The sequence below is a fragment of the Rattus norvegicus genome, chromosome 7, assembly GCF_036323735.1.
Source record: "Rattus norvegicus strain BN/NHsdMcwi chromosome 7, GRCr8, whole genome shotgun sequence".
Lineage (NCBI taxonomy): Eukaryota > Metazoa > Chordata > Mammalia > Rodentia > Muridae > Rattus > Rattus norvegicus.
In genome coordinates, this window is record NC_086025.1 from 76709365 (window position 1) to 76732352 (window position 22988).

Consider the following 22988-nt stretch of genomic DNA (forward strand, 5'->3'; position numbering starts at 1 on the left):
ACGAAGGTTAAACTTTATTATTTAAGCAGCAAAGAGTTCTATACTTGAAAACCTCCACTTGCCTGTCTATATCTGAGAACTGAAGATAACAGCAACAAGGAAGGGTAGAAGGAATGACAGGGCTCTATGATACATTTTCCAAATTCACTAGACCAGAGACAGGATTACAATTAATACATATATATATATATATATATATATATATATATATATATATGTATGTATGTCAGATCATAGTCTGTTGATTTCTAGGCTAAAGAGTTTAAGACAACACAGCCTAAAACTTTTGGTCTATAAGAACATATTTAATATTCTATTCCTTTAAGGACAACCATTTAGCAAACATTCATTGATTATCTATTATGTGCTAAGATGCCATGAATACAATAACCATGAAGAGGGACCTCTTCTGAATCCATTCAGAAGATAAAAATGCAAGCCAATGATTAGAGACAGCACTTTGGTGACAGACTCCAGAAGGGACCTTCATTGTCTAGAAGGACTCATCCACCTAGAGGAACTGGTGCCTTACTGTCCAGGTTTTGAAGATTCCTTATAGAATAAAAGGAGCACAATGCTAAATTCTAATCAGAACTTCATAACACTCCTATTTGGCTGTTCTACCAATGAGAAATGGCACACATATTTTCACAGTTCAAAGTGAAAATGTTTATGATGATCACTACACCCCAGGGATATAAGCATGTGATATGACAGGTGAGAGCAATTCTAACAGGTCAAATAGGCCATCTAGAAACATCACTCTTAATGATACTGTGATAGTACCTAAGTCTTTTGCCACTTACTTTTGAAACTGATATTCATATATTTCCATGGCTTAAATCTTAAGTCAGTTCCACAGTTTGTATTTTACTTTTCTTTATGAAGGGTTCAAGTTAACTTGTGATTAACAAATCCAAGATGTCTGATATAGAAACATGAAAATGACACCAGAGAAAGATTTAACAGTTGGATAGAAATTGAATTTCATCCATGGAACATGTTTGGTAAATGAAGAGTCTAGATTGATTTGTTTGTATTGATAATAAATATATTCCCATGTTAGTGTATAATGAATGTTAAAATTTATAGAATAAGAGATAAAATGAACTGTACAGGAGCAGTCTCGGCAGGCAAAGTGATTGCTCTAGAAGTGTGAGGACTCAAGTTCATATTCTCAGTTCTTGTGAAAATGCTAGATGAGTCATGTGGTCTATCTGTAACTTCTGGACTCTGACAGCAGAGGTAAAGGGATCCTTGGAGTAAGCTGGTTGTCTAGCCAGTCTAGCCCAATCAGTTACTTCTGGGTTCAATTTAGAGAGTCTGACTCAAAGAATAAAGTAGACAGCAATCCAAGAAGGCATGCACTCGCACGCACACCTGCACGCACAATATGTAAGAGAGCTAGACAGAAATGGTGGACAACCAATTTCACCTCTCATGTGACTTTATAGTGAGCTTCAGTTTAAACTGGGCCACAGATTCCATCAAGAAACCAAGGAGGAAGAAAGGGAGAGAGAGGGAGAGAGACAAATACAGATTACTCCTGTATAGATTCAGACCTCAGATATGTCTTTAAATACTCAGTCTCAGACACAGGGCTACCTCTAGCTCATAGAGAAATGTGTCTTCTCTGGTATCACTCTGGGCAGATAGAGCCCCAAGGGACTCAGCTTGGTGTGTTGAATGAAATTTATATCTCAGCTTTTTTTTTTGCACCTTAGTCTGGTCTCTTTATGCAGTGATTTATCTGCCACATGCCAAATATACACAGACACCCAGTCCAGATAATTTAATGGTAAAATGGAGCTCATGACAGTTCTGTATATGTCACTATGTAGATGAAGGGACTGCATAGAAACTAGTACATATATATGCACACACATTCATGACTTATATGGAATCCAATGCTCAGTGTTTGGAAACGGGTGGTTCAGAAAGCTCAGAGAGTATTAAAACAATAATCACAGAGCCTCTCCTAAGAGACACTCCTCAGAGCAAACGTGCAGTTGTTAATTGGACACCTGTTATAAGCACTACTCAGAACGGCCTGAGGATGTTCATGTTCTACGAAGCATGCCAACACTGATTTCTTGGAAGCTTTTTCTTAATTTACCAGATTTACAAATAGCAAACTCACAGCCTGTTCAGAGGCTTGAAAGCCCTGTTGCCTAACCTCACAGGTGGCTGTGAGCTGTGATCCTGCTGCCAGGGGTGGCAGCAGATGAAGAGAGGCACGGCTGTTCTAGCAAGCACAGCAGAAACACAAGCTAAGCCAGGGCTCTCTCCTTCCTTGAAATGGATTCACTCCCCAAGTATTTGCTATTTCATTTTTAAAAATTACCTCAGTATGTGTCTATTTCAAAATATGTCCACTAGCTACATTTTAAGTTTCATGTTTCAAATTTGGAAAGATTCAAATTATTAAAGTATAACAATTACATTTTGTTCTTTTAGGAAAAGCCACAGGGTGCACCCTAATACACACCACAAACTCAAACATGGGAGGTGTGTTCCTACATAAAATGTTTGCATTTGCAGAGCTTCCTCCAGGATTGCTTTTCTGGGCATAGCCACATGAGTAAATTGTTCATCTCCTTTAAGTCTTTGTGGTTTGGCTTAATGTTTAATGATGATGGTTTGGATGGTTTTATTCTAAGTGACATAGGGGTTGCTTGCAAGTTTCTGTTATGATCACACTTTGCTTTTAAAAGACTTCTTGAGATTGTGCTGTAAATGGACACAGGAGCAGTAGTCAGGAATAATGCATAACAGATCACTACCGCAGATTGTGACAGCACATGATTATATATTATAAACACATGTGTTGGAGTGTGCTCAAATTTATGATCTATTATACAGTACTGAAAACCATTCTCTACTGCAACAGGAAAGCCACAAGGTGAGTGGTATTGCTTGGAAGAAAGTAGACTTCCCAGCAGTCCATGAAAGTGCCCATTAGTGATACCATCTGCTAGAGGCAAAACAGGTGTGAGATTCTCACGTCTCTGCTACATTAACAGGTGGGAGAAATGCACGTGGGACTGAATCCTGAATCATACAAGATGGTCGGTCTAAAGACCTGAAGTGTAAATGTTAGCTTGTGCCCAATTAAGTTAATGGTATGTATTCTTTTTGGTCCATTTGACACAGGGTTTCATTGCTGAGAAGAGACGCTATGGCCATGGCAACTCTAATAAAGGACAACATTTAACTGGGTCTGGCTTACAGATTTAGAGTTTTAGTTCATTATCATCATGGCAGGAAGCGTGGCAGTGTCCAGGCAGAAATGGCACTGAGGCAGCTGAGAGTGCAGCCGCTTGTTCTGAAGGCAGCAAAGAGAAGCCTCGCTCCCACATGGTTAGAAGAAGAATACCATTATCCTTATAGTGACACACTTACTCCAACAAGTCCACACCTACTCTAACAAGGCCACACCTCCTAATAATGGCACTCCCTGGGCCAAGAATATTAAAACTACCACACAGGATCTCGTGTAGTCCAGGCTGCTCTGAAGCATCCTATGTAGCTGTGAATAACCTTGAGCTTCAGATCTTTTTGATTCTAGTTCCTGAGTACTGGGATTGCAGATATGCATGGAATATATAGCCACCACACGCAGGACTTTGTACATGCTAAGTACTAACAGCCATATATCCTGCCCTCATGTTCTTTACTGTAATGTAGTAGTTCTCAACCCTTTCATAGGGGCTAAATAAGACACAGATATTTACATTACAATTCATAAAATAGAAAAATTAGTTATGTAATAGCAACTGAAATAACTTTAAGGTTGGAAGTCACCACAACATGAAGAACTGTATTAAAGGGTTATTAGTGGGTCACAGCATTGGGAAAGTTGAGAACCACTGTTCTAATGGCTCTTTAAAATAACACTAAGGTGATCAGCATTTAATATGTATGATATTTAAAATGTGGTATTAATATGAAGATCCTATTTCTTTTCTTGTGATATTCTCATAGTTTGTATTCATTTTTTTAAAAATCAAACTATAAATGAGATAATGAATAAAACATTCCCATTATTCAAAATACAAATGTGATGTAGTACAGACATGCCTTTGTGCCTATATGTCCTATCAATACATTCAACACTTACTAATAAATATTATATAAATCATTAGGGTGTATTATGTCACTATACTAGGTTAAAGATGAGCAAGTTCTCAGTCTACATTTTTTTTGTCACCATACATAAAAAGGACATTAGTTTGGAAGTACTTTGCTTCTCTCAATACAATTACAAAAGACATATTCTAGTGGGAATAATATAATTTTATATTAATGATATAAACATATACATTAATTAATTCTTAGGTTGCTTTATTAATTTTATTTATTAAAATACTACATGTACACATTGTTTTTGAGGCAAGGTTTTATGTATTTCAAGCTGGTCTTGAACTCCTTATCCCCTTACCTACACCTCACAAGTGGATTAAAAGCCTGAGTGTTCACCACACTCTGATTTCACTTTTAAATTAAGAAATAAAATAATATTTTAATACTTGCATACATTCTGGAATAATTCAATTACTAATATCTCTACACATTATTTTTCTTTGTGGTGAGATCATTTAGAATACAGTCTTTTAACTGTTTATAAATAGATGTTATTATTAACTGCAGTCATGAGCTGTGGAATAGATGGCCAGAGCTTTCTCTTGCCTGACATTTTGTTACTATCGACAAACATTGTTTATAAACCCTCACCTCCACCATTCAGTTTTTGGTCACTAGTCTAACTTTCTGCTTTTATGAGTTGGGCTCTTTTAAAATTACACATATAAATAAGATGACACACATAAGTATACTGCACATGTAAGTGAACATTTGTCTTATGAACCTGGCTTATTTCACTTTGAATATTTCAAATTTAGGTAGTAGTTATCTGATTTGGTAATTCCTATAATGAAGTTAAAAACTAATAATTATTTTTGATATTATCAATGTTAACATAAATTTTCACAAACATTTTGAATGGCAATAATTACATAATAATTACATAAGAGAATAATTTTATTGGACAAGTCTCTATTTTGGCAGTTGAGGACTTAACTCCATTTTAAAGACCACATCCATTGCTGTCCATGTTTACAACCATTATGAAGCTGAATAGTTGATTTCAGGCTTGTCTAGTGTTCTAATGAACACAGTAATGGAATAGGATGCAAAGTATGTGTACATTTTAAATAGAAATTTGGAGTCGCTGAAGCATATCAGAGCACCAGCAGACTGAGAGTAAGGAAGTTTACCAATATACCAGTTGGTAAAGACATATAAGAAATTATGTCTCTTTCCATCATCAAAACTTCAGTTGAAGAAGTTTTTAGGATATATACCTAGTGAGAATTTCCACAGCAAATGCTATGTACATTGCAAAATTCCCCACTACAAATTTATATCACTTTACTTGATATCTATAAAAACATATCAATGACTTAGGGGATGGTATAATCTTCCATTGACTAAACTGTTTGACACTATCTGTGAAAAAGAAAAACATGTGCATGGATGTTTATTTAAGTTTCTATTTTTCTTATTCATTATATTTCTGTCATGATCCTGAGATTTTATTCACATAAACAACCCTTTCAGGATCTGAGATAATTTTCAACACACATAATTTTGTTCTTAATTCTCAGACTTCCAAAAATACACAAAAGTTAAACTGAATTTCAAAATCATTCTCCAAGGGTGGTCAGACCAGCTGCACCCAAATTTAGTAGAATGTGTTTATAAGTATCTAAATATATTTTAACTGACATCATCACATTTTGCATTGACTTTGATGAAGAGAAAAAAAAAAACAGATCTCATAGCTCTTCAGACAGCTGTCAGCCCAGCTACAGAGGGAAGTGAAGACTGATTCCTTTGCATTGCAGGAAACTATTGAGTGGGCAAGGCTGTGAGCATTATTAAATAGTGGCCCAAATTTAATCCTGCATTGGAAAATACAGGAGCATTGTATATGTTTTCCGAAATGCTTATGAGGTCAAAGCTCTCAAGCCAGGAAACAATGAGGGTCACAGGAAGCTAGGAGACTTGACAAGACTTGAGAAATTGTAGGCAGATAAGTCTCTGGTTTGTTCACTGGCACAGAGGCTGCTGAGCAGACAAATAAGCCCTACAGGCATCCAAGCACATGTTGGTACACACAGGTTGCACATACACATACACAGACAGGTCCTTCTTCTTCTTCTTCTTCTTCTTCTTCTTCTTCTTCTTCTTCTTCTTCTTCTTCTTCTTCTTCTTCTTCTTCTTCTTCTTCTTCTTTTTTCTTCTTCTTCCCTCTTCCCTCTTCCCTCACCCTCTTCCCTCTTCCCTCTTCCCTCCTCCTCCTCCTTCACTTCTTTCTTCTTCCTTTTTGTCTTCCCATATCTCCATACCACTCCAGCCCCTCTCTGGTCTCTGGCATTTATACCTTCTCCAGAGTCCTCAAAATTAAACTATCTGCAGTTGGCACAAATCACACCCCTGCCAGAGCATGAGGCAAATAGTCAGCTGCTGTGGATAATCTGAAATAGTCCCATATCTCACACCTGAGATTAAAACGAAAACATGTTTGCATAACATAACTTGATTTTTTTTAAGAAACTATGATTCTTGCTACAAAAAAGATGAAGGAGAAAACGTTTGCCTCTAACCTCAAGGCTATATTTATATATAATCACACAAAAGTGGCATTTTGCTAGAAATACTTATTGCTTTGCTCTATATGGCTTCTTGGATTTATATATCTAGGATGGTGAGGGAATGAAAAAAGGACAAGTACACGGACACACAGACACAGAAATTTAGGGGCTGAGTAGGGTAGGGAGGTGGGGAGCACAAAGAAGAGGAAGGAGAGGAGGAAGAGGATGAAGAAGAAGAGGAAGAAGTAGCAGTTCCTAAGACTGAGGTAGACTGGGTTTCTGATGGAGAAAGCACATCTTGGAAGTTCAGAGACTTTATTACATGCAATTGAACAGGGAGGTGGGGTTACTTCATACAGATAATCAAGGAGGCTGTGTTACTATAAATGGCTCAACAAGGAGGCAAGTTTAGCTAATTTCAGTATTAATAGTCTCTGTAGGGGAGTAGTCTCAGGCTGAAAACATCTGGGGGCAGAAAACTAGGGTTGACATTTGTATATGGTTGACATTTATTTGTATAAGCGCTAGAGAAAGACTTTGGCATCCTTCTGAACCTTACTTGGGATGACTTTGATAATCCCATGGCTTTGTATTAGGATCCTTGACATGCCCATGTCAAACAAGAAACATTCACTTAATCCCTACAAGTTTATAACTCATTACACTATGCTTTAGTTAGGGTTTTACTGCTGTGAACAGACACCATGACCAAGGTAAGTCTTATAAAGGACAACATTTAATTGGGGCTGGCTTACAGGTTCAGAGATTCGGTCCATTATCATCAAAGTGGGATCATGGCATCCAGACAGGCATGATGCAGGAGGAGCTGAGAGTTCTACATCTTCATCCGGTGGCCTTTAGCAGAATACTGGCTTCCAGGCAGCTAGGATGAGGGTCATTTGGCCCCACCCACACTGATACTACGCCAACAAGGCCACACCTCCCAACAGTGCCACTTCCTGGGCCAAGCATATACAAACCGTCACATTCTACTCCCTGGCTCCCATAGGTCTGCTCAAACACATGAGTCTATGGGGGCCATATCTAGCTATAGCATAATTTAAGAAGTTCATTTAGTCCAACTTCCAAAGTCCCCATAATATAGGGGGAGTTTCCCTGATTGTTTCCCTAATTATTTCCCTAATTGTTGATTGTCTAATAAAGACAGCAGAAGCTAATTGCTGGGAAAAAGTATGGAGGCGGGATTTCCGTGCAGGACAAGAAAAGGAGAGGATTAGGAGTCGGACCAAGTGGCAGGTGAATGAGAAGTTGCAGTCATGTAGATTTCTTGGGGCGCTGGATAGTTTGTGGCCTCCACACCCTTCAGAGGCCAAGGAAGATGGGGCAGGGTATTCTTAGCCCAGCCGTTGTGCTATCCGGCTGGTTTTAAAGTGGTAGAACTGTCTTGTATTTTCTGCAGCGACTCAGGTAGGCAAAGATGAAGGAACACAGACTGTGCAGAATTTGACCAGGCTTTGGAAAGGGAGGATTGGGCAAAGGATGGAGTTCCAGGGGAGAGGTAACTAGAGTGGAGCTCAGGCTGGTGGGAGAGTGATCTCTAAAGAGGCAAAGCCAACGTTTTTTACATCGGACAAGGAAGGACCATGGAGGTACTGATTCTAGAGCCTAGCTGGAGCGAGCATGGATTTTTAAAATTACACATTACAAATGATGTCCGACGTGGTAGGTGAGAATCCACTATTTAGGATTCTTTAATTGATTCAGACACAGTGAAGCAAGTCTGAAAGGAGGGGAGAGGAGATTTCTCAGTGAGTAGAGAGGAGTCACAGTTCTCTTAAACAAAGAAACACAGGGTTAGACTCAGATCACTGGCTCTGAGTTCCCCTGCTGTGGAAAAGAAAACAGGATAATGGCTCCAGGCAGAGAGCCAAATAAAAGCTGCCTGCTTCCTACAAGCAGGTAATCATAAGATAGAATTCTAAGTTTGGTTTAATTGTTTTTAAAGATAGAAGAGTGTATAGATTCTGCCCAAACCTCATGGTGAATTCTTTCTCAGCTCGGAACTAATACAAGATTTTGGGCCCAGAAACACTGGGACTCCGGCTGGAGGCAGAAAGCCTGCACCCTCCAAGAAAAGATAGTATGGAGATTGTATGAAAACAAATGTTTTTGTAAAGTCTTGAGGTCTTGCAGGAGAATTCAATTTTGGGTTAAATATCCTGGCTTGACAGATTAGAAAAAGCCTAAGAATGGGCCCAAATAGTACTTGTTTAGATTGCTTCATTTGTTTTGAGTTGCTTAATTATCAAAATGTATTAGATTTTGAGTTTTGTGATTGTTTTATTTTTCCTCTGGGAGAAAGGTCAAGCTAAAAGTTTTTCCGGTTACTGGCTAAAGGACATGCTAATTTTGGAGAAAGGCTTTGTGTTTAAAGAAAAGGTGGCTGGGCTCTGGACTCCTTCCAGAGTGATATGGATCAGATATGGCAGAGGGAGACCCTCTGAAGAACTAGAAAATTTCAAGAAAATGAAACAAGAAAGGTAAAGATTCTTTGTGCTATCCTTCACAAGGCACAGAGGAATACTTATGATTGGTTATTACAAAAATTGGCTCATAAAAATGTTGACAAACAGAAATTCATTCTTAACCAGTCTGTACACCCTACACAAACTAACACTATCCATGCCAATATCCTGATAGCACTTAAATTCTGTTTTGAAATTTGTGTATTGCAGAATGAATAGCTTTGATGAAAGTCATCCTCAGACATGCTAAACTGACCGGCTTGAATTCCTGGTGTCATGAATCCCAGGGCTTCTTGCCTCATTCAATCTTTCAGACGGATCCCGTCAGAACTTCGGCATCAGATATTGAATAGCAATTGTTGACTTGGTCTTCTTAAAGCCCACCGAATCTATTTTTCCTACCCTTCCCCTCCCCTTTAAAGATATTTCATTACCCGTATTCAGCAAGAGGAAGTTGTGGAAGATTGTCATCCTGATTCTCTGCTTTTAGGGGCCTGGAAGTGTTTATTCTAAAGGTTGTCATTCTAGGAAATTTGAAAATGATCTCAACAGGGAGGAAATAGCTACAGTTGATTGTATAGCCATAATCTTAATTGGTAGAAATCTTTATAATTGATACAAAGTTGAAGTTATAATTTCTTACACGGGTCCAAGCTTATTTTTGATACAGATTTAAGGTTTCATTGGTATGCAATTTTTCTATTGATATAAAAAGTTAAGAATACAAAAGCTTAGACCCAGTTCCTCTATAACTGCCATTACAGATTGCTTTTTTTAAATTTCTTTTCTTTTACTGAATATTTTCTTCACATACATTTCAAATGTTATCCCCTTCCCAGGTTCCCCTAGGGAAAACCCTTATCCCATCTCGCTTCCGCAAGCTTCCATGAGGGAGTTCTCCCACCCACCCACCTTCCCTCCTGCCTCCCCGCCCTGACATTCACTTACACTGGGACATGGAGACTTCACAGGACCAAAGGCCTCTTTTCCCATTGATGACAGATGATGCCATCTCTGCTACACATGCATCTGGAGCTATGGGTCGCTCCATGAGTACACTCCTTGGATGGTGGTTTAGTATGGTAGCTCTGGGGGAGTCTGGTTGGTTGATATTATTGTTCTTCCTATGGGGTTGCAAAACTCTTCAGCTCCTTCAGTCCTTTCTCTAACTCCTCCATTGGGGATCTCGTTCTGAGTTCAGTGTTTGTTTGTGAGCACCCACCCCTGTATTTGTCAGGCTCTGGCAGAGCCGCTCAGGAGGCAGCCATATCAAGCTTCTGTCAGTATTCCCAGTAGTGACTGGATTTAAAGACTGTATGTGGGATGGATGCCCATGTGTGCATCTCTGGATGGCATTTCCTTCAGTTTCTGTGCCATATTTGTCTCCATATTTCCTCCTGTGAGTATTTTGTTCTGCTGTCTAAGAAGGACTGAAGCATCCACACTTTGGTCTTCCTTCTTTTTGAGCTTCATGTGGTAAGTGAATTGTATATTGGGTATTCTAAGCTTTGGGGCTAATATATTCTTATCACTGAGTGCATACTATGTGTGCTCTTTTCTGATTGGGTTACCTCACTCAGGATGATATTTTCCAGTTCCATCCATTTGCCTATGAATTTCATAAAGTCATTGTTTTTGATAGCTGAGTAATGTTCCATTGTGTAGATGTACCACATTTTCTGTATCCATTCCTCTGTTGAAGGGCATCTGGGTTCTTTCCAGCTTCTGGCTATTATAAATAAGGCTGCTATGAACATAGTGGAGCACATGTCTTTGTTATATGTTGGGGCATCTTTTGGGTATATGCCCAAGGGAGGTATAGCTGGGTCCTCAGGTAGTTCAATATCCAATTTTCTGAGGAACCTCCAGACTGATTTCCAGAATGGTTGTACCAGTCTGCAATCCCACCAACAATGGAGGAGTGTTCCTCTTTCTCCGCATCCTCGCCAGCATTTGCTGTCACCTGAGTTTTTGATCTTAGCCATTCTCACTGGTGTGAGGTGGAATCTCAGGGTTGTTTTGATTTGCATTTCCCTTATGATTAAAGATGTTCAACATTTCTTTAGGTGTTTCTCAGCCATTCGGCATTCCTCAGCTGTGAATTCTTTGTTTAGCTCTGAACCCCATTTTTTAATACGGTTATTTGTCTCCCTGCGGTCTAACTTCTTGAGTTCTTTGTATATTTTGGATATAAGGCCTCTATCTGTTGTAGGATTGGTAAAGATCTTTTCCCAATCTGTTGGTTGCCATTTTGTCCTAACCACAGTGTCCTTTGCCTTACAGAAGCTTTGCAGTTTTATGAGATCCCATTTGTCGATTCTTGATCTTAGAGCATAAGCCATTGGTGTTTTGTTCAGGAAATTTTCTCCAGTGCTCATGTGTTTGAGATGCTTCCACACTTTTTTCTATTAGTTTGAGTGTATCTGGTTTGATGTGGAGGTCCTTGATCCACTTGGACTTAAGCTTTGTACAGGGTGATAAGCATGGATCGATCTGCATTCTTCTACGTGCTGACCTCCAGTTGAACCAGCACCATTTGCTGAAAATGCTATCTTTTTTACATTGGATGGTTTTGGCTCCTTTGTCAAAAATCAAGTGACCATACGTGTGTGGGTGCATTTCTGGGTCTTCAATCCTATTCCACTGGTCTATCTATCTGTCTCTGTACCAATATCATGCAGTTTTTATCACTATTGCTCTGTAATACTACTTGAGTTCAGGGATAGTGATTCCCTCTGAAGTCCTTTTATTGTTGAGGATAGTTTTAGCTATCCTGGGTTTTTTGTTATTCCAGATGAATTTGCAAATTGTTCTGTCTAACTCTTTGAAGAATTGGATTGGTATTTTGATGGGGATTGTATTGAATCCATAGATCGCTTTTGGTAAAATTGCCATTTTTACTCTATTAATCCTGCCAATCCAGGAGCATGGGAGATCTTTCCAACTTCTGAGGTCTTCTTCAATTTCTTTCTTCAGAGTCTTGAAGTTCTTATCACACAGATCTTTTATTTGCTTGGTTAAAGTCACACGGAGGTATTTTATATTATTTGGGACTATTAAGAAGGGTGTCATTTCCCTAATTTCTTTCTCGGCTTTATTCTCTTTTGAGTTGAGGAAGGCTAATGATTTAATTTAGTTAATTTTATTTCCAGCCACTTTGCTGAAGGTGTTTATCAGTTTTAGTAGTTCTCTGGTGGAACTTTTGGGATCACTTAAATATACTATCATGTCATCTGCAAATAGGGATATTTTGACTTCTTCTTTTCCAATTTGTATCCCCTTGATCTCCTTTTGTTGTCTGATTGCTCTGGCTAGAACTTTAAGAACTATATTGAATAAGTAGGGAGAGAGTGGGGAGCCTTGTCTAGTCCCTGATTTTAGTAGGATTGCTTCAAGTTTCTCTCCATTTAGTTTAATGTTAGCTACTGGTTTGCTGTATATGGCTTTTACTCTGTTTAGGTATGGGCCTTGAATTCCTATTCTTGCCAGGACTTTTATCATGAAGGGGTATTGAATTTGGTCAAATGCTTTCTTAGCATCTAATGAAATGATCATGTGGTTTTGTTCTTTCAGTTTGTTTATATAATGGATCACGTTGATGGTTTTCCGTATATTAAACCATCCCTGCATGCCTGGGATGAAGCCTACTTGATCATGGTGGATGATTGTTTTGATGTGCTCTTGGATTCGGTTTGCCAGAATTTTATTGAGTATTTTTGCGTCGATATTCATAAGGGAAATTGGTCTGAAGTTCTCTTTCTTTGTTGGGTCTTTGTGTGATTTAGGTATAAGAGTAATTGTGGCTTCATAGAAGGAATTAGGTAGCACTCCATCTGTTTCAATTTTGTGGAATGTTTGCATAGTATTAGTATGAGGTCTTCTATGAAGGTCTGATAGAATTCTGCAGTAAACCTGTCTGGACCTGGGCTCTTTTTGGTTGGGAGACCTTTAATGACTGATTCTATTTTGCTAGGAGTCATGGGATTTTTTTAAATGGATTATCTGTTCCTGATTTAACTTCGGTACCTGGTATCTGTCTAGGAAATTGTCCATTTCCTGCAGATTTTCAAGTTTTGTTGAATATAGGCTTTTGTAGTAGGATCTGATGATTTTTTGAATTTCCTCTGAATCTGTAGTTATGTCTCCCTTTTCATTTCTGATTTTGTTGATTTGGACAGACTCTGTGTCCTCTCATTAGTCTGGCTAAGGGTTTATCTATCTTGTTGATTTTCTCAAAGAACCAACTTTTGGTTCTGTTGATTCTTTCTATGGTCCTTTTTGTTTCTACTTGGTTGGTTTCAGCTCTGAGTTTGATTATTTCCTGCCTTCTACTCCACCTGGGTGTATTTGCTTCTTTTTGTTCTAGAGTTTTTAGGTGTGCTGTCAAGCTGCTGATATATGCTCTCTCCTGTTTCTTTCTCCAGACACTCAGAGCTATGAGTTTTCCTCTTAGCACAGCTTTCATTGTGTCCCATGAGTTTGGGTATGTTGTACCTTCATTTTCATTACATTCTAAGAAGTCTTTAACTCTTTCTTTATTTCCTCCTTCACCAGGTTAATTTTGAGTAGAGCATTGTTCAACTACCATGTATATGTGGGCGTTCTTCCCTTATTATTAAGAAGACCAGCTTTAGCCCATGGTAGTCTGATAGCACACATGGGATTATTTCTATCTTTCTCTATCTTTTGTGTTCTCTTAGGTTTTGTATGACATCTGTCCAGGATCTTCTGACTTTCATAGTCTCTGGTAAGAAGTCTGGTATAATTCTGAAAGGTCTGCCTTTATATGTTACTTGACCTTTTTCCCTTACTGCTTTTAATATTCTTTCCTTGTTTTGTGCATTTGGCGTTTTGACTATTATGTGACAGGAGGAGTTTCTTTTCTGGTCCAATCTATTTGGAGTTCTGTAGGCTTCTTGTATGTTGATGGGCATCTCTTTCTTTAGGTTAGGGAAGTTTTCTTCTATGATTTTGTTGAAGATATTTACTAGTCCTTTAAGCTGGGAATCTTCACTCTCTTCTATACCTATTATCCTTAGGTTTGATTTTCTCATTGAGTCCTGGATTTCCTGTATATTTTGGACCAATAGCCTTTTCCCTTTTACATTATCTTTGACAGTTGTGTCGATGATTTTTCTATGGAATCTTCTGCTCCTGTGATTCTCTCTTCCATCTCTTGTATTCTGTTGGTGATGCTTGTATCTACGGCTCCTTGTCTCTTCCTTTGGTTTTCTATATCCAGGGTTGTTTCCCTGTGTCCTTTCTTTATTGCTTCTATTTCCATTTTTAATTCCTTCAACTGTTTGATTGTGTTTTCCTGGAATTCTTTCAGGGATTTTTGTGATTCCTCTCTATAGGCTTCTACTTGTTTATTTATGTTTTCCTGCGTTTCTCTAAGGGAGTTCTTCATGTCTTTCTTGAAATCCTCCAGCATCATGATCAAATGTGATTTCAAATCTAGATCTTGCTTTTTTAGTGTGTTTGGATATTCAGTGTTTGCTTTGATGTGAGAATTGGGCTCTGATGATGTCATGTAGTCTTGGTTTCTGTTACTTGGGTTCCTGTGCTTGCCTCTCGTCATCAGGTTGTCTCTGGTGTTACCTTTTTCTGCTATTTCTGACAGTGGCTAGACCTTCCTATAGACCTGTGTGTCAGGAGTGCTGTAGACCTGTTTTCCTGTTTTCTTTCAGCCAGTTATGGGAACAGAGTGTTCTGCTTTCAGGTGTGTAGTCATTCCTGTCTACTGGTCTTCAGGTGTTCCTGTGGGTCTGTGTCCTGAGTACACCAGGCAGGTCACTTGGAGCAGAGAAGTTGGTCTTACCTGTGATCCCGCGGCTCAAGTTGCTCGTGGGGGTGCTGCTTTTGAGCTCTGCATGAGGGCGGCACCAGGAGGGCCTGCGCCACCATTTTCTGAAGCCCCTGTACACAGGGGTCGCAGATGGCATTAGGTGTTTTCCTCTGGTGTCAGAAATGTGGGCAGAGTGTAGTCTCTTCTGGCTTCCCAGGCGTGTCTGCCACTCTGAAGGTTTAGCTTTCCCTCCCATGGGATTTGTGTGCAGAGAACTGTTGATCGGTCCCTTCAGGTCCGGGTGATGTCTCTTTATGCCATTTTTAATAAGGTTATTTGATTCTCTGGAGTCTAACTTGAGTTGTTTGTATATATTGGATATTATCCCACTATCAGATGTAAGATTAGTAAAGATATTTCCCAATCTGTTAGTTGCTGTTTTATTCTAATGACAGTTTCTATTGCCTTACAGAAGCTTTGCAATTTTATGAGAACCCATTTGTCTATTCTTGATCTTAGAGCATAAGCTTTTGGTGGTGTGTTCAGGAAATTCACCCTGTGTTCAAAGCTCTTTCCCACTTTTTCTTCTTTTAGTTTTAGTGTATTTGGTTTTATGTGGAGGTCCTTGATCCACTTGAACTTGACCTTTGTACAAGGTGATAAGAATGGATTAGTTTGCATTCTTATATGCTGACCACCAGTTGAACAAGCACCGTTTGTTGAGAATTCCGTCTTTTTTCACTGGATTGTTTTAGCTCCTTTGTCAAAGATCAAGTGTCCATAGGTGCATGGGTTCATTTCTGGGTCTTCAATTTTATTATATTGATCTATCTGCCTGTCTCTTTACCAATAGCACCAGTTTTTATCACTATTGCACTGTAATACAGCTTGATTTCAGTGATGGTAATTCCCCCAGAAGTTCTTTTATTGTTAAGGACAGTTTTCACTCTCCTGAATTTTTTGCTTTTCCAAATGAATTTGCAAATTGCTCTTTCTAATTCTATGGAGAATTGACTTGGACTTTTGATGGGGATTGCATTGATCTGTAGATGGCTTTTGGCAAGATGGTCATTTTTACTATATTAATCTTGCCAATCCATGGGTATAGAAGGTCTTTCCATCTTTTGAGATCTTCAATTTCCTTTTTCAGGGATGTAGAAACAGAGGGAACACTACCCAATTCATTTTATGAAGCTACAGTTACATTTATAACTACACTACACAAAGACCCAACAAAGAAAGAGAACTTCAGACTAATTTCCCTTATCAATATCGATGAAAAATACTCAATAAAATTCTCGCAAACAAAATCCAGGAACACATTGAAAGGATCATCCATATTGATCAAGTAGGCTTCATCTCAGGGATGCAGGGGTAGTTCAATATAAAGAAATCCATCAATGTAATCTACTATATAAACAAACTCAAATTAACTCCATATTATCATCTCATGTGAGATGCATTTGACAAAATTCAATTCACCTTCATGGTAAAAGTCTTGGAAAGATTAGGAATTCAAGGTCCATACCTAAATATAATAAAATCAAAATACAATAAACCAATAGCCAACATGAAGAGAAACTTAAAGCCATCACACCAAAACCAGGGATTAGACAAGGCTGTCCACTCTTTCCCTACCAATTCAATATAGTATTCAAAGTCCTAGCCAGAGAAATTAGACAACAAAAGGAGGTCAAAGGATACGAATTGGAAAGGAAGATGTCAAAATATCACTATTTGCAGATGATATGATAGTATATTTAAGTGATGCCAAAAATTCTACCAGAGAATTCCTAAACCTTATAAACAACTTCAGCAAGGTGGCTGGGTATAAAATTAGCTCAAACAAATCCGTAGCCTTCCTCTACTCAAAGAATAATCAGGCTGAAAGAAATTAGGGAAATGACACCCTTCACAATAGTCACAAATAATATAAAATACCTAGTTGTGACTATACACTTTTTTTCAATGATTAAGAATATTTATTTAGGGCCAAATAGCAAACTCATTAGAAGTTAATAATAAAATGCTGTTTTCACACATTTCAATTATAAATAGCTGATAATTGTTAAAGGGCAATAATTCAGTCATACTTCACATAAATAGTTTTCAAAAATATCAGAAATCCACAGAATGTGACATTTAATGTTATCTAATCATTTGATCTGGAGACATATCTGCTCCTGACAGTGCCCCCTTCTTGATTCAAAGAAGATATTGAGAATGTTCCCTCCAGGTGCAGTTGTTTATCATGGCAAGGTAGTCACTGGGCAGGAATTGTCTAGTTTATCTGCACACCAATACTTTCAATGGAAGGACACAAGATGCAGGATAGTTGACAGCTACATTTTACTAAGACAGAATAAGCTGTCATTCTAAGACAGAATAAGGGTGTCATGATATCTCTTGTTTCACTTAAGGTCTTTCAGATGGTTTCGGCCAGAAGACTGAAAACAATTGTTCTAACATTTTGAGGAATAGGGGACTGTCCAGGTAGACACTGTGTCTATAATTTGTTTAGTTTTGCAAGCTATGTTAGTACTTCCTATATTTTTCAGGTACTATTTAAGTCACTCTTGAAGTGTTGTCGCGGTTGAAGACTGGTCACAGTCCTGCTATGTACTCCTCTAGGGTGTATTTGCTTCTTTTTGATTTACAGCTTTCATGTATGTTGTCAAGCTGCTAATGAATGCTCTCTCCAGTTTTTGTTTTTTTGGAGGTACTCAGGGATATGAGTTTTCCTCTTGGCACTGCTTTCATTATGTCCCATAAGTTTTGGTATTTTCTGCCTTCATTTTCATTAAATTCTAAAAAGTCTTTAATTTCTTTCCTTATTTCTTCCTTGACCAAGTTATTGTTGAGTAGAGCATTGTTCAGCTTCCATGTATATGTGGGCTTTCTGTTGTTATTGAAGCCTTAATTCATGGTGACATGATAGGATGCATGGGATTATTTCAATCTTCTTGTATCTATTGAGGCCTGTTTTGTGACTGATTATATGATCAACTTTGGAGAAAGTACTATGAGGTGCTGAGAAGAAGGTATATTCTTTTGTTTTAGTATAAAATCTTCTAGAAATATCTGTTAAATACATTAGGCTCTGAACTTCTGTTACTTTTACTGTGACTTTGTTTAGTTTCTGTTTCCATGATCTGTCCATTGGTGAGAGTGGGGTATTAAAGTCCCCCACTATTATTGTGTGAGGTGCTCTGTGTGCTTTGAGCTTTAGTAAAATTTCTTTTATGAATGTGGTTGCCCTTGCATTTGGAGCATAGATGTTCAGAATTGAAAGTTCATCTTGGTAGATTCTTCCTTTGAGGAGTATAAAGTGTCCTTCCTTGTCTTTTCTTCTTTTTTCTTTTTCTTTTTTTAATATAACTTTTCGTTAAAAGTTGATTCTATCTGATATTAGAATGGCTAGTCTGGCTTGATTATTAGGATCATTTGCTTGGAAATTTTTTGTCCAGCCTTTTACTCTGAGGTAGTGTCTTTCTTCGTCACTGAGATGTGTTTCCTGTATACAGCAAAATGCTGGGTCCACTTTACGTATCCAGTCAGTGGTTATATGTCGTTTTATTGGGGAATTGATATTAAAAGATATCAGGGGAAAGTGATTGTTGCTTTCTGTTATATTTGTTATCAGAGATGGAATTATGTTCGTTTGGCTATCTTCTTTTGGGCTTGTTGAAAGATTACTTTCTTGCATTTTCTAGGGTGTAGTTTCCTTCCTTGTACTGGAATTTTCCATCTATTATCCTTTGTAAGGCTGTATTTGTGCAAAGATATGTATAATTCGGTTTTATAATGGAGTATTTTGTTTTCTCCATCTATATTAGTTGGGAGTTTTGCTGGATATAGCAGCCTTGGCTGGCATTTTTGTTCTTTTAGGGTCTGTATGACATCTGCCCAGGATCTTCTGACTTTCATAGTCTCTGTTGAGAAGCCTGGTTTAATTCTGATAGGTCTGCCTTTATATGTTACTTGACCTTTTTTCCTTATTGCTTTTAATATTCTTTCTTTGTTTTGTGCATTTGATGTTTTTATTATTATGTGACAGAAAGAGTTTCCTTTTTGGTCCAGTCTATTTGGAGTTCTGTAGGCTTCTTGTATGTTCATGGGCTTCTCTTCCTATAGATTGTTGTCTGTATGCAGGTAAGGGCTGACACAATTTAAGACAAGGTCTATGATTGGGCAGTGAAAAAATAAGATGGGAACAATTATTTTTGTAAAGCAGAAGAGAAGAAAAAGAAGGAGAAGAACCAAGATGGAGGCAGGGAAGTATGACATAGATCTGTGTGGCTTTAAACAGCCACAGGTAGTTATAAATATTTCTTAAGGGGTGGATTTTTATAGGTCAATTTATCTTATCTAGGTGCATGGTTTATGTTATTATTAATTGGTTGTGAGTTTATTATGTGGAAATTTTGTGGAGTGAAAATTTACTGAAATAAATTACTGAGATAAACCTGATTGTTAAATTAAAAGTTTATTGAGTCTATGATTTTAACTAGTTGCTGGGAGTGGATACTATAACCATACGGGGTGGATGCTGGGAACGTGAGCAGAGTTCAAGGCAGAGAGCCAGCAGGGAGAGGGCAGCCACTGTGTGCTACTAACAATAGGAGTGGAGAGACCCCTGAAGACAGAGAATAGCTGAGGGTAGCAAGGCGTGGTGCCCTAGAACAGCAGCTGTTGAGATGACTATACCTGGCTAATGCCGTTATGGCTAGACAATGCTGGTTAGCAAGGGTTTGTGGATATTTTTAATATTTACTGCAACATCTTTCTTTAGGTTGGGGAAGTTTTCTTCTATAATTTTTTGAAGATATTTACTGGCCCTTTAAGTTGGGAGTCTTCACTTATATACTTATTATCCTTACGTTTGAACTTCTCATTGTGAACTGGATTTTCTGGATGTTTTGTGCGAGGAGCTTTTTGTGTTTTATATTATCTTTGACAGTTGTGTCGATGTTTTCTATAATATCTTCTGCCCCGGAGATTCTCTCTTCTATCTCTTGTATTCTGTTGGTGGTGACAAGAGTCATCAATGACTCTTGATCTTTTTCCTAGGTTTTCGATCTCCAAGTTTGTTTCCTTTTGTGATTTCTTTATTGTTTCTATTTCCATTTTTGGGTTCTGGATGCTTTTGTTCAGTTTCTTCACCTGTTTGGTTGTGTTTTCCTGTAATTCTTTAAGGGATTTTTGTGTTTCCTCTTTAAGGGCTTCTACCTGTTTACCTGTGTTCTATACTCCTATAAGAGAGTTATTTATGTTCTTCCTAAAGTCCTCTATCGTCATCATGAGACGAGATTTTTAAATCCAAATTTTGCTTTTCCGGTATGTTGGGGTATCCAGTACTTGCTATAGTGGGGGACTGGGTTCGGATGATGCCAAATAGCTGTGGTTTCCGTTGCTTATGTTCTTGTGCTTGCCTCTTGCCATCTGGTTATCTCTAGTGTTACCTGCCCTTGCTGTGTCTGACTGTAGTCTGCTCCTCTTTTGATCCTGGTTTTCTCAGAATTTAGAGTCCACCTGTCTCTGTGATCCTATGATTCTGGGATCCTGTGATCCTGAGATACTGGTTATATCCTATCTCTTGGGAGTACAGCTTACTCTATGATCTTGTAATCCTGGGCATGTTAGAGCACCTGGGAGTCCAGCTTTTTCTGGTGACCAAGACAAGTCTTATAAAAGGTAATGTTTAGTTAGACTGACTTACAGGTTCAGAGGTTCAGGTCACTATCCTCAAGGCATGGCAGCATCTAGGCAGGCATGGTGCAGGAGGACCTGAGAGTTCTACATCTTCATCTGAAGGCTGCTAGCAGAATACTGGCTTGCAGGCAGCTAGGATGAGGGTCTTATAGCCCATACCCACAGTGACACACTACTCTAACAGGGCCACACCTCCCAACAGTGCCACTCCCTGGGTCAAGCATATACAACCATCACACTATTATATACTTTTGAGTTCACTAGATACCTGGTGCCAGCCATTTTTTTCCCTCATTCTTAGGCCTCTAGATGCCCACGGTCAGCCACTTTATGTCAAGAGTAATATTCACATTAGCACTGTGCTGCGTAACCTTAAACTGACCAGTATGACCTTCAACAGAAGCTGTCTTTACACCTTCATTTTGAAGGTCATTTGAATGCCTTTCTCATGTTGTTATATCTGTTCATAATTTACAAACAAACAATTTTGTATCTTTTGCTATCATTTGAATGTTAGAAATGCTTTAAAGTGACAGGTACATAAGATAAGTCCTTCCAAATTAGGCAAACCTTAAGAGCTTTGCAATCAGTGTATGATCCCACTTTCCTCCCTTTTGTGTCCAGCGTACGTTTTGTCATAAAGAATAAACCCAACACATGGCTCCTGAAGAGAGCCATCAAATGAAGACAGAAGATTAAAGCATTCACTTTAGAGATGATTTTTAAGTCCACTGAGTTACTCAATGTGTTCTCTAATTGGAAGTCAACTATGAGGGAACTCTGGAGCTATGGAGGTGAATAAAACAGCATTGCAATCTCAGCTGCTGCTGCTGCTGCTGCTGCTGCTGCTGCTGCTGCTGCTGCAGCAAGTGAGTTACTCAAATTCATTTCATTCTCCCTCAAGAAAAAGTTTAAAGCCAGAGATATGGATCAATTGGTAAAGTGCTTATTATAAAGGCAATTAGACCTCAGTTCAGATTTGCGCTTTGTGAAGGAATGTGTATCTGTAATTCTGGTGCTGGAAGTTGGAAAGATGAGTATTCCTGGGACTTACTACAAGCAAATTGATGACCCTATATCAAGAAGTAAGGTGAAGAGCAACTGAGAAATACGACAAGGTCATCATCTGGTCTCCATTTGCATATACATACATATATACTTACACATACATGTACATACACAAATAGATACATACAAATATAACACATACACACACACACACACACACACACACACACACACATACATTGCTCTCATAGATTCAAAGCCCAGATGGATTATAGAATCATGTCAAATTTTTCACAAACTCAATTGGCCAAGTGAGCCAAACTAATGGCTGTTAAGTTCTCAGTTCTAAATGGAACATCATTATCAGCTCCATGCCCACACATGTCCAAGAATCTGTGATCATCCAGGAAAAGGGGTATGGATGAGGGACAGTGCTGTGAATGCTGTCTTTTGAATAAGGCATGGCCATTGCACTCATGAATTTATTGCATCTCTGGCTACTTGCACAAGGTCAAGATGAGTCAACAACCGAGCAGGTAGCACTAATTGGACTGAACAGGTTATACAAAAGGGGAAGTATGTGAAGGGAAGGAAGGAGAGGAGGGGTTGGCAATGCCCAGGAGGTATTGGATAGGGGATTGGGCAAAATAACTAAAACCCATTATATAAAATTGTCAAAGAATGAATTAAAGATGTTTTAAAACAGAACTATATCTAAAATTAGAAAAGAACACACTTGCCTTCTCTTCCTCACTTTCTTTGTTCCAGCAGTCTGTCCCTAAACACTCCCCATTCTTGGGATTATAACTTTGCCTTTCTGAATGTCTGAATGTCAGGAACACTTTGTTGTAGGATCTAATCTCTTAAGGATTTTGTCAAGTTTATCTTCTCCCACATTCTCGATAAAACCAAACTTTTTAATTTTATTACCACCTCTTACCAATAATATTGATTTTATGTATATTTATGACTTTCTCCCAAGAGAATATAATATCTATGAAAACGCAGACTTTCTATGAAGACAGATTTATCTAATCCATCACTTTATTTTGGTGTATTTATATACTAAAGGGAATCAGAGTTCCTTTATAATCAATCCTCCCTTCCTTTTCATGCTTTCTTTCAAGCAATCAGAATCTGTGGTTACCTACATTAATTTCCTAGAAATGTATAAAAACTAAAGCATGTTAAGTTTTTATGCTATTTCCTCAGTGAAATTATTTTGATATTATTCAAAGTCAGCTTATAACAATTTGTAGTTTTATACAGCATGAATTGGGTAGTGAATCTTAAGAAATATTCTGCCTTAACTCAGCATCAAAAATGTTTTCTAGCATG

General features: G+C 38.2%; 1 long non-coding RNA gene across 1 annotated transcript; it reads left to right on the plus strand.

Moving 5' to 3' along the window:
• The first annotated feature begins 235 nt into the window (after positions 1–235).
• LOC134479719 (uncharacterized) lies at positions 236–2603 on the plus strand. The gene is made up of 2 exons (XR_010053383.1): positions 236–717; positions 2458–2603. It is a non-coding gene; the product is annotated as an uncharacterized LOC134479719 (long non-coding RNA).
• Positions 2604–22988: the final 20385 nt, after the last annotated feature.